Source organism: Lactuca serriola, chromosome 9 (genome assembly GCF_051521515.1).
Source record: "Lactuca serriola cultivar US96UC23 chromosome 9, Lser_US96UC23_V15, whole genome shotgun sequence".
Classification (NCBI taxonomy): domain Eukaryota; kingdom Viridiplantae; phylum Streptophyta; class Magnoliopsida; order Asterales; family Asteraceae; genus Lactuca; species Lactuca serriola.
In genome coordinates this window covers 177,393,754-177,404,635 of record NC_136416.1, presented here as the reverse complement: position 1 = coordinate 177,404,635, position 10,882 = coordinate 177,393,754, and the positions used below count along the sequence as shown (strand labels likewise).

At 31.8% G+C, this 10,882-nt stretch overlaps 1 pseudogene across 1 annotated transcript; it reads right to left on the bottom strand.

Annotated features, from left to right (window-relative positions):
- Window positions 1–4,751: 4,751 nt before the first annotated feature.
- LOC145074747 (protein LIGHT-DEPENDENT SHORT HYPOCOTYLS 10 pseudogene) lies at window positions 4,752–7,527 on the bottom strand (annotated as a pseudogene). The gene is made up of 2 exons (XR_013692069.1): window positions 6,697–7,527; window positions 4,752–5,035 (listed from the first exon to the last, which is right to left on the bottom strand). The product of XR_013692069.1 is annotated as a protein LIGHT-DEPENDENT SHORT HYPOCOTYLS 10 pseudogene (transcript).
- Between the last annotated feature and the right edge of the window lie 3,355 nt (window positions 7,528–10,882).

Genomic DNA, 10,882 nt, shown 5'->3' with positions numbered 1-10,882 from the left:
GCCCCAGTGTGGAGGATTGGGCCCTTGCGTTCCAAGAGGCCCATGATCGTGTAACTAAAGGGGCTTCACGGAAATGGCCATAACTTTGGCTACGGATCTCCGTTTTGGGCCTACGACTAGTCAAATCGAAGCTTGAAGTAAGGAGCATGTCTAGATAGGTACCCAAAGGGGACTTACCCATTTTTTAGTCCAGAAATCGTTTTCTAAATTGGACTTATGGATATTTTTGTGTTTTTTTCATAATTTTTGGACTTTGTTTATAGGTTTGTGTTTGGCCCATGTCTCTTTAGGGTTTCTTTTAAAATTCTGCTTCTTATTTAAGTCTTTCTAATGTAATTTGGATGGTCATTGATCAGTTTAAAGAACTTTCATTTTTCTCTCAAAATTTTGTGTGTTTACCGAATTTTGAAGCCAATCCCACGATATTTATTGAATCAACGTGGTTTGGGCAAGATTATCCTGGGTATTCTTTTAGAATCAATAGTTTTGATCTTGGGTCATTTGTACGTTGCATCGTTTTTCAAAACGAGAGATTGTATGAAGAGTTCTTTAGATACGAAACTTTGACTTAAAGAAGTTCATCTTCTCGGATATGTTGTAAGTAATAAAAGTGTTGAAGTTGATCTTATTAAAAATGAAGCGGTAATACAATGGAGATTATAGATGATAACAACATAACATTTTAGTAGATCAAGTTGACAAGAAAAATGGAAGAATTTAAATGATCGGAAGTATCACAAGTGGCATTTCATCATCTTCAATGAGCCTTATTAGAAGCTCTAGTATTGTTGTTACTATAAGAAAAAGATCATTATGATGCATATAGTGACGATTCATGAATTCTTGTGAATGTGTTTTAATATGAAGGAGATGATTGATCTTTTATTCGGAGAGAAAGTTATAAACAACAGTGTTGTAAAAATCGGCCTAGTCGGTGCCTAGGCGCTAGGAAGCCTCTTACTGTCTACCATTAATGCTAGTCGGTCGAGTTAGGTGGAGTCAGTCTACCATTACTGCTAGTCGGTCGAGTTACGTGGAGATGGTCATGGGCAACTATAGGCGGCCATAGGCGATCCTGGGCGATCCTAGGCGATCTACACGGTCTAAGCCGGTAAAAAGTCAGACAATCAAAATTTTCAAAATAATCCCTGATTAGTCAAATTTATGAAATTGGGTGGATAAATTATGATGAGTGATGACTAAAACTGTTAAAAAGATCCCTAATTGGCCTAAAAAATATTGTATATGATGACTTAAATATTTATACGACTGAATATGCCAAATTTTTATTGTTATTTTCTTATTTGTTAGGATATATGTAATATTTAATTTTTAAAATATAAATTCGATTACAATTAAGGGTCTCTGCCTAGGCGCTGATTAATCCTCGCCTAGACCGATTAGTCCTTTAACCTCATTCGACCACCCGACCACTGTCTAGCGACTTTTACAACCTTGATAAACAATAGAGGAAATATGTTTGATTTATGATTTGGAAATGAGTATTGTGATGTTTGTAGCAAAACCAAAAACATTACTTTTATATGGTGAATGGGTCATTGAAAACCTACGATTATGAAATTTTATATCATTCCATTAAATCTAATATGATGATCAACGAGTGGATTAGGAAGATATGACATGTTGAGCTGCGTTCTCAATTGAATAGTATATGTTATTTATATGGTATGATTTAACAAAAATGTATTTAACAAATCATAATCAGAAAATGTCATAGTGCAGAAGAATGATAAATGTATGTGAGCCACCATAATGAAATTGTGTGATTTCAACAAACATTTTAGTTGAAATTTTTTGAGAATCATAGTTGAATATCACTAATTATTAAAGTTTTTTAATCCTGATAAGATGTTGTAGTTAAAAATTATGGTTGATACGGATGAGTACAATGATAAGCCTTAGCAGCTCATGTCATGGGAAGTTAAGGAAAGTTTAAATCTAAATACATTCGCCAATTCTAAAATGATTCTAAGGAAGAAATCTTTTGAAAGGATGAGAGCTTGTAACACCTATTTCTCACAGATAATAAAAACATGGAGGTGTAACATGTTTAAAAAGTTAAATAATGGGTTAAGACATGTATTTCGCTAGACTGTATTAAATAATTGTGAAAACTATGTGTTGATGTAGTTATAAAGGAAACTCATGTGTATCTATTTGTTTACAACTCTATAAGTAAAAATATTTTTAGCTGAAGAAATAAAAATGAAAGTTTTAGTTGACTCTAATATCATTCTACGTATATTAATATCATCAAAGTTTGAGCATGTATGAAGAAACTATGGTATTCAAAATTAGAATGTAGAGTACATTGCTCAAATAGGAAGGAACAATGGATACAGGTCATGTGTTGCCTTCGTACACCCAAAAACCTTTTTTTATGAAGTATGTTGTAATTCTAAACATCATTAAGTGAGACACATGTTGTATGAATGGAGACACAGGTCGTGTCCCGAGTTCGAATGTCATAACTGGATATTAAGGCATAAGTCGATCCTCTTGGATCTTATCTCATCCGTAAACACCTTAGAGAGCTACTATGAATGTTTTTAGTGAGCCAAATCCTTTTAGAAGTCTCTAAATGCAAGTAAGAATCAAACTCCATTACTTTGATTTAAGGTAAACTTCATCTTCACTATCAAGCATGATTGGTGTTGTTGGTGTAATAATTGGATTAATGATTAAATTTTAGCTTATGTATGTGTTTTATGGAAATAAATCTTAATATTATGTTGAAATGAGCTTAGTAATCATGTTGTTAGATAGTATATGATGAAATCAAGGCTAATTACTTCAATTGGGGAAAAAGGTCTTAAACCCTAATTTTGATGAAATATGATATAAGTGAAATTGTACATAATTATACCTTAATGAATTGATACATATACACAACCTATTCCTAGAGTATAATTAATTTTGATGAAGATGTTGAGCCCCATAATTAAAATGGAAACGTTGAAGATGAGGTATGCATAAATGAGATGTACCTTAACTCATGATACATAAGTTGATCGATGCATTGTGTTCACAGTTAATTCGTTATGATGTATAAATAAGTATTTGATTTTGACTGGTTATAGAAATAAAGCAGTGGTGGGGCTTCAATAGTTGTAATTACATATATTCAAAACATTACAAGGTGATTTACCATGCTTCCCTACTAGATAATTAATATCTGGATATGTGGATATTATTATGTTATATGTGAGATGATATATGTTAATTATTATTTATCAATGTTGTATGAGTTAGTAAACTGCAATAGTCGACATTTATAGTAGGGTATTGATGTATGGTCCAAAAAGCTATTACATCTGAGATTTATTATATATCATAGTTGCAATGAATGATAAGCTCTCATAGTTTAGATTTATAGACTATTATTATTGTGTTTAGGAATAAGAATATATGGTTGAGAAACTTAGTATAGTTATGTTGTATGATATAACTAACCATGCATAACCGAGTTGTTTATTAGTATTTGTTTATATATAATGTTATGTTATAGCTAAGACTGTTGTTGATTGTGATGGTACAATATAGGAAGCCGTTAGCTGAATGGTAGCCTCTATGGTTGTAGTACCATAGCTGTTTTTTGTTAGCTGATATGGTATCCAATGTGGCTGTAATACCATAATTGTTTTTTGTTAGTTCAAATGATAGCCCATGTGGTCGTAATATCATAGTTGTTTATTGTTAGCTGAATGCTAGCCTCTATTACCAAAATACTATAGTATTTTGTTGTTAGCTAAAATGGTAGCCTCTGTGGTCGTAATACCATAGTTATTTTTTGTTACCTGAAATGGTAGCCTTCATGGCTGTAACATCATAGTTGTTTCTTGTTATTTGAAAAGGGAATTATGTTGGTGTAATACTATAGCTAAGTGGCGTTAATTGTTGATGGCGAATAGATTGTATGGTAAATCACATAATGGGTACTTAATGATAATATTCGATGAATATATAATAATCCATATAACTTGAAGCTTCTGGTATTACTTAATGAGTATGGTGAGTCACAGTAAGAGTACCTAACAGAAATATGTAACGAGTATGATGAGTCACACAACAAGTACTGTGTGGTAATATCCAATGAGTATGGTAAGCCACATAACGATTATCTTACATAAATATCTATTGTGGATAGGTGATAATTTAATAAGTGAGATGTTATGACAATATCCTTTGTTGGTAGCTGATCATCTATATAATAACTTAAGTGACTGTAAAACCATTCTTGAGAATTGTTGTTGAAGTAGAAGTTTAAATAGCAAGAATTCTATTGCTTTGAGAACTTGAGAATTGTTGTTGAAGTAGAAGCTTAAATAGCAAGAATTCTATTGCTTTGAGAACTTGCGTGGTAAAACATATAATATATACGGAGTTATTTGAAAGGCATTATAAAAGCTTAATTGAGTTGTTGGTGGATTAATTAATATAAATGATTTAGACAATTATTATAGGTACTGTTATTAATTAAGGTTACTTTGAATAACTCCAAATATACAAAAATAGTGTTTTAGTATGAAAATATGTTCCAATAGACCACTAAACTCAACACAAAAATTGTGTAATTGAATAGTGGCCTCTATATTTGGTGTAACACTATTCATCACACAAAAACAACTTTTTAATTTGTTAATACTATTTATATATATATATATATATATATATATATATATATATATATATATATATATATATATATATATATATATATAAAAGGGTAATTAAGTAAGCTTCAAAAACCTGCATTTCCCAATATAATAAATAAAAAACATTTAATATCGACAATATATAGATCTATCGACTAATTATCTTTGCTTTGCTGAAATATAAATATTTATAAATAATAGCTTATCTCTTTATTAATATACTTATATAGCATCATACCCAAACCACAGCTCTAGAAATGGAGGCGTTTTGCCTCAATGGAGTACCAGAAGCTGTATCAACTCTACTGGAAGTCCTTGATTTATATTGAGAGCTTGAAATCTTTTATGTTCATGTCCACCTGAAATGCAATTATTATAAAGCTTTCAAAGAATAGAATATTTTTCAATGAAATATCTTGATATATAATAAGATCTAATTATTTACTTTGTTATTACTTCAATTTTGTGGACTTATATATGCATGTAAAAAATAATCGGAACAGGTGAACTGTTATCAAACAATGACCCGCATGATAGTAGAGAAACCAAATGAAAGTCTACAACATAGTCAAGCTATGGAGGAGTTGTTAATCAGTTGACAAAATGAATAACCGGAGGCTAGTATAAGAGAATTATAAGAATGGAGAGATCGTATAAGAGGGTTCGACACCAATCATACTAGCCAATAGAAAAATCTTTATGAATTATATAATGTACATACATACAAATTATATATAGGTGGGTATGCATGTGTTGTAATGCAAATAATTTGTATATATGAATACATATATAACCAAGAAGAGAAAAAGACAATAATATGTAATCTCGATTTTAGGATATGCTAATAGGAGCACGAACAGTCAAAGAGAATTATCATTCATCATAAAACAATGTAATTAAAAATCAATAGATTAAGTTATCTTTGATCGATAAGCCTAGAATTTGATTTCTTGTAAAGAAAAAAAATATGCTAACGAATAAATAACGCATTGTTGATTTGACGATCTAGGATTTAGTATTACAATATATGCAAAAACCGGTTTTGGACAACATTTAAATGAGTAATTGAATAGATACGTCAGTAATACGTTTGAATCTTATATATTATATATGATTAGTTATCGTTAATTTTTTTTAATTTGCCCAATCAAATTCAGGTAATTCACTGTGGAAATCACTTACGAGATTTAAGCATTAGGCAAAGAATTATTCGAATTTCGAATCCCACATTTTTCAATCTTAATTAGGATAGCTTGTTTTTGTAAAACAACTCCGGTAATTTAATGAATTACAGTATTGTGTTTTGTAAGTCTACTTTTTTACTTAATTTAACTAAATAACAAAATGTATATTGTTTTTGCTGACCATATGATACAAACAAAAATGTTAGTGGGAAATTGTTTGAATGGTCAGTGTATGTATTTGAGTGTTATATTTCTAAAAATAAAGTAAAATAAATCAATATAGACACTATTCAAGCAGGTAGAGTGGATTAAATTAGAACTTATACATTGCTTCAACAAAAAACACACTGTTAATGTATGCTACATTGTTTATTAATTAATTCACTGTGTTTACTTATAGTAATGTAACCAAATCTTGATGGTCGCTTCAATTAGTGTAGAATCCCAAAAGAGACAAGGGTGGCTATTTCCAAATAGTGATTAATAAAGGAGCATTTTCATTAAAAAAATTGACAATAATATTTCAAACGTTTTAAAACAATTAAAATTAAATTTATTTTTTATTTTTTGAGAAGGAACCAGTTATGAAGATAGAGAGAGAGAGAATTGAATTAGTGTTCTCCATGCAAATTAGGGTTTCTGAGACTATATGCAGTCTGCTAGGGTTTGCTTTTCTTCCCAAAAGAAATGCTTTTTGGAAAATTAATCTAGTGTTTGTCATACATAGAGTTATGATCAATTAATCTTTAAGAAAAACCCATTTACGAGCGTAGTTTATATGTTTAGAAAAAAACAAAAGTCAAGCATACAATAATTAATTAGTACAAAGATTTTACCAGTTTCTTGAAGTTTCTTGAAGAAGAAGAAGAAGAACCAGACATCATGATTGCTGCATTCGGAAACTTGATGATTCTTCGTTTGCTTTTAGAATCGGAGTGTTTCTCTTCTTCTTTTTCTTCTTATAAGGAATTCCTCTTGCTTTGGCTTGCGAATCACGAATTTCACGTAGGTAAACACGTATTGCTCCACTAGCAAACGGGTTCATTTCAGGCAATCCACCATTTTCTTCATAAGCTGCACGAAGACGCCCTATAAGGGCATCAAGGCTGCCCCAAGCTTGCCTAAGTGGGCAAGTACAAGGGCCAGCTGGATCAGGGTGACCGAAAAATACACAACCTTGTAAGTGAACCTTAGTCTTTCCAAACTGATCGAGGTACCGAAGGAAATCTAGTACATGACTGTAGCTACAGTGAGACAAAGCCACTGGTGGTCTTTGGTTCTTCAAGTACTGTCCGAAAGTGTTCCAATCACGCCGCTTCTGTGACTCATATCGGCTTAGTTGAGGTGGTGCTGCCGGTGCTGATTGTGAATCAGAAGGTAGAAGTACACCGCCACCACCACCTACTCCTCCTCCTCCTCCTGATCCTCCACCTCGGCCACCCCTTGATGATCCTTCACCTATTTCAGATCTTCCCTTAATCTGCTGATCATTAGACATCAGATTAATATAGCAAATAATTAAGATGAGTTTTCTAAAGAACAGAGAAAGGAATTTGAAGATATATAATTGAAGAGAGATGGGAAAATGAAAAAAATGGAAAATTGAAAATCAAATCATGGAGGGGGAGGTATTGAGAAGACAAGGCATGGGTCCATTTGAAAGTGCTTTAAAGGCAATTAAGCTATTCTTTTTTCTTCATCAAATTGCATTATTCCCATCCTTTTATTGGCACTATTAGCCTCTCATTGAATACTTTTCCCGAAACATTTATATATTAAATAAAGTATACATTTATATTTGTTATGATTAAATTAAAGTATCAAGTAAATAAACAATTAAATGAAATATGTAATAGAAGGATTTATTGAATTTCTTTAACATGTTTAATTAGTTTAAAATATTAAAATAAAAAGTTGTTCATTAAAAATAATCAAATAATATAAAAAAAATATAAGTTTCTTTGATCATATTTTTTATCGGATTGTAATAAAATAAGAATACATACCATTAAAATTTATCAACGAACTCACAATAACAACAATACATTTTTCTAGCACGCACAACCACCTCTAAACATTTGCAAGTTCACTTTATAATAATACTTCACTAGACCAACTTAAGTTTGTTTTCACTGTCATCACTGAAAATAAATGGAAAATAGCACAAAAGACATTAAGTTTACATAAAAATTCTAATATTACATCGTATTTTTTTTTTGTCTCAATTTTGACACCGTGTTATTGATTTCTCCTAAATATAACCATATGACCTATTACAGTCGGTTAACCGATTACCTCTCCCCAATACCTTTTGCGAGCCATTATACATGTCATCAGGTTCATTAAATCCTTTGTCAATCATCCCCTCCCCCTCATTCAACCTCCCGACAAAACACAGTCATGCACAAGACAAAGTTTTTCTACCCTCATTAACAAGGGTTTACAACAACTATAACTCCAAAGATTTTGTACCGACGTTACCATGTGAATATAGGAAAACCACCCAATTACAAGAAGAAAGGTGAAAGCATAAGATGAAGAAACCACAACCTAAGATGAGAAAGTGTAACTGTCCGATCAAATGGAAAGGGGACCATATTACAACTCCAATTTTGAAGAAAGTGAATTTGAGTCAATTAAAGAGTGAATCAGAAAGGACATTTCCTGTTGATGAAGAATTGGATGACTGTGATGCAGATGAACACATTAGTTATCATCATTTAAAGGTACCTTTTAATGCCTTCTTTTATGATTTCTGCAATGTTCCTGTTTACAATGAGAGGGAAAATGTTGATGAAGTCATTAGAGAATAATTTCATTCTGATAATGAAATGGATGATGACGAGGATGAGGTTGATCAAGATCCAACCCAATTTAGTGTTCATAACCCTTCTATTCATTGGAAGAAAATGAAACCACATTTTGGTGAAAATTATGCTAATTGAACTAAGTTATGATTCTGACTGACTAAATATGCATTTCGCAATGGTTATCTAGTTAAGGTGACCAAATCTTCTAGTACAAGTCTTCAAGCAAAATGTGGTTTTAACAATAAAGGCAAGATGCGTACCTTCAAGCTGTGAGCATCCTAGATAAACAAAGAAAAATTATTTCAAATTAAGGGCGTTGTGTTAGAGAGTACAAGCATGCCACATTGGTTAATCATGACTGGATAGACAAACATTTCTTTAAAAAATAGAGTACTAGACCAAAAATGAAAGCTAAGGAGATGAAAGAAGAAATTAATAAGAAGTTTTTATGTATTGTGTCTATGGGACAGTGCTATAGGGTTAAGAATAAAGCAAGAGATATTTTTCGTATATGGGAATATGCATGGAGTAGAGATCATCAAATCAAACTCTAGTAGTATATCAAAGGATGAAGTTGATATCAAAGAAGATGGTAGCAGTGTATTTAGAAGATTCTACGTATGTTTCTAGGATATAAAGCATGGGTGTATTAGGGGTTTTCGAAGTGTCATTGGCCTAGATGGTTGTTTTCTAACACGCCAATGTGTAACAACCCGATATTTCAAGTCAATGCACTGATTTAAAATCAAATATTGTAACCTATTTTTGAAATAATAAAAATAGTGTCAAAAATGAAATGTTCAAAAATCTCAATTAGGATGTAAAAAGTGATAGATATCGTAACAAGGTTTTCAAAAATATAAAGAACAATAACATCCGAATTATAACGAAGAAGTTATGACCCATCGAAGTTTCGCGTCGGAACCGGCACGACACTATGTGTCATAAAAAGTGAGTTCTTGATAGAGCGCTTTTTAGCCTAAACAATCTATATGAAAGTCGTAGAATACATTAAATTGAGCGTTTTCATAAAAAGAACGTCCAAATCTGACTTCGTATGAGGAAGTTATGATTTTTCTAAGTTTCAGAATAGCAATAGACAGCTCAAAACTCGAAATAAAGATCAAATGATTTTTGTCCAACGCAATCTAAATGAGAATTGAAGGTCTCATCAATAGTAGTACAATGGTAAAAATGATGGGTTTAGCTACAAGAACATCCTATGTGCTTATACAAACCCTAATGCTTGGATCTAGGTTTCTCTATTGTACATGCAATTCATCTAAGACTATAAACCCTAGATCTAGTGTATGATAATCAATATAATATATATAAGGGTTTAGATCATACCTTGATTGTTATGTAGCAATAACAATCTCAAATCCTTCTTGTATTGACTTTAGAAAGCTTAGAGTCACAAATGTTACTCCTCTAATGGTTCACAAACACAAAGAGCAAAAGGATGAAGAGGAGAAGAGAAGGAGGCTCTCAAAACGTGTGGAAACCCTAGACCATTAGTTCACCACGTTTTTGGAGCATAAGGGTTCTATATATAATGAGGCTATTAGGGTTATCTAACAAGGAAACCCTAATTTGGATGCTTAAGCCCTAAGCAACCCATGGACTCCTTTCCTTAAAGGCTTGGACGATTTCCTATGGGTTTCCCCATAGAATTCGTCCAACCTTATAATATAAGGCAATCCATAGCCCAATTGCAATTATCTTATAATTACAATTCCAGTCCCTTAAGTTTAATTAGTCTCTTTTAGCCACAAACTTAATTCTTATTAATTCTTGACTAATATTAATTAAACGATATGATTTCTCCTTTAATGTATTATTCTCATAATATATTAATAAATCATATTTAATCATTTCTCTCCATAATTCATTCTATCAAGTTACTTTGGTGAAGGCAACCCAAAAGGACCATGCACCATCGGGTCAAGTACATACCAAAATAGTTATGGACTTAGGCACTAATCCAACAATCTCTCACTTGGATAAGTCTAATAACTATTATGCGTATGACTTCAGATCCTGATCTGCAATTGTAGCTTTCCAAAGCCGCTGTCAACTCTGATCTTATCAGATATGCGTGTCCTTTAGATAAGGGATCATATATTCCTCCATTCTAGATATCGTATGAGACATGATTTCTAATCATTCTCTCTATACTATTTCTCGACTTCCGATTTATGATGACTGACTA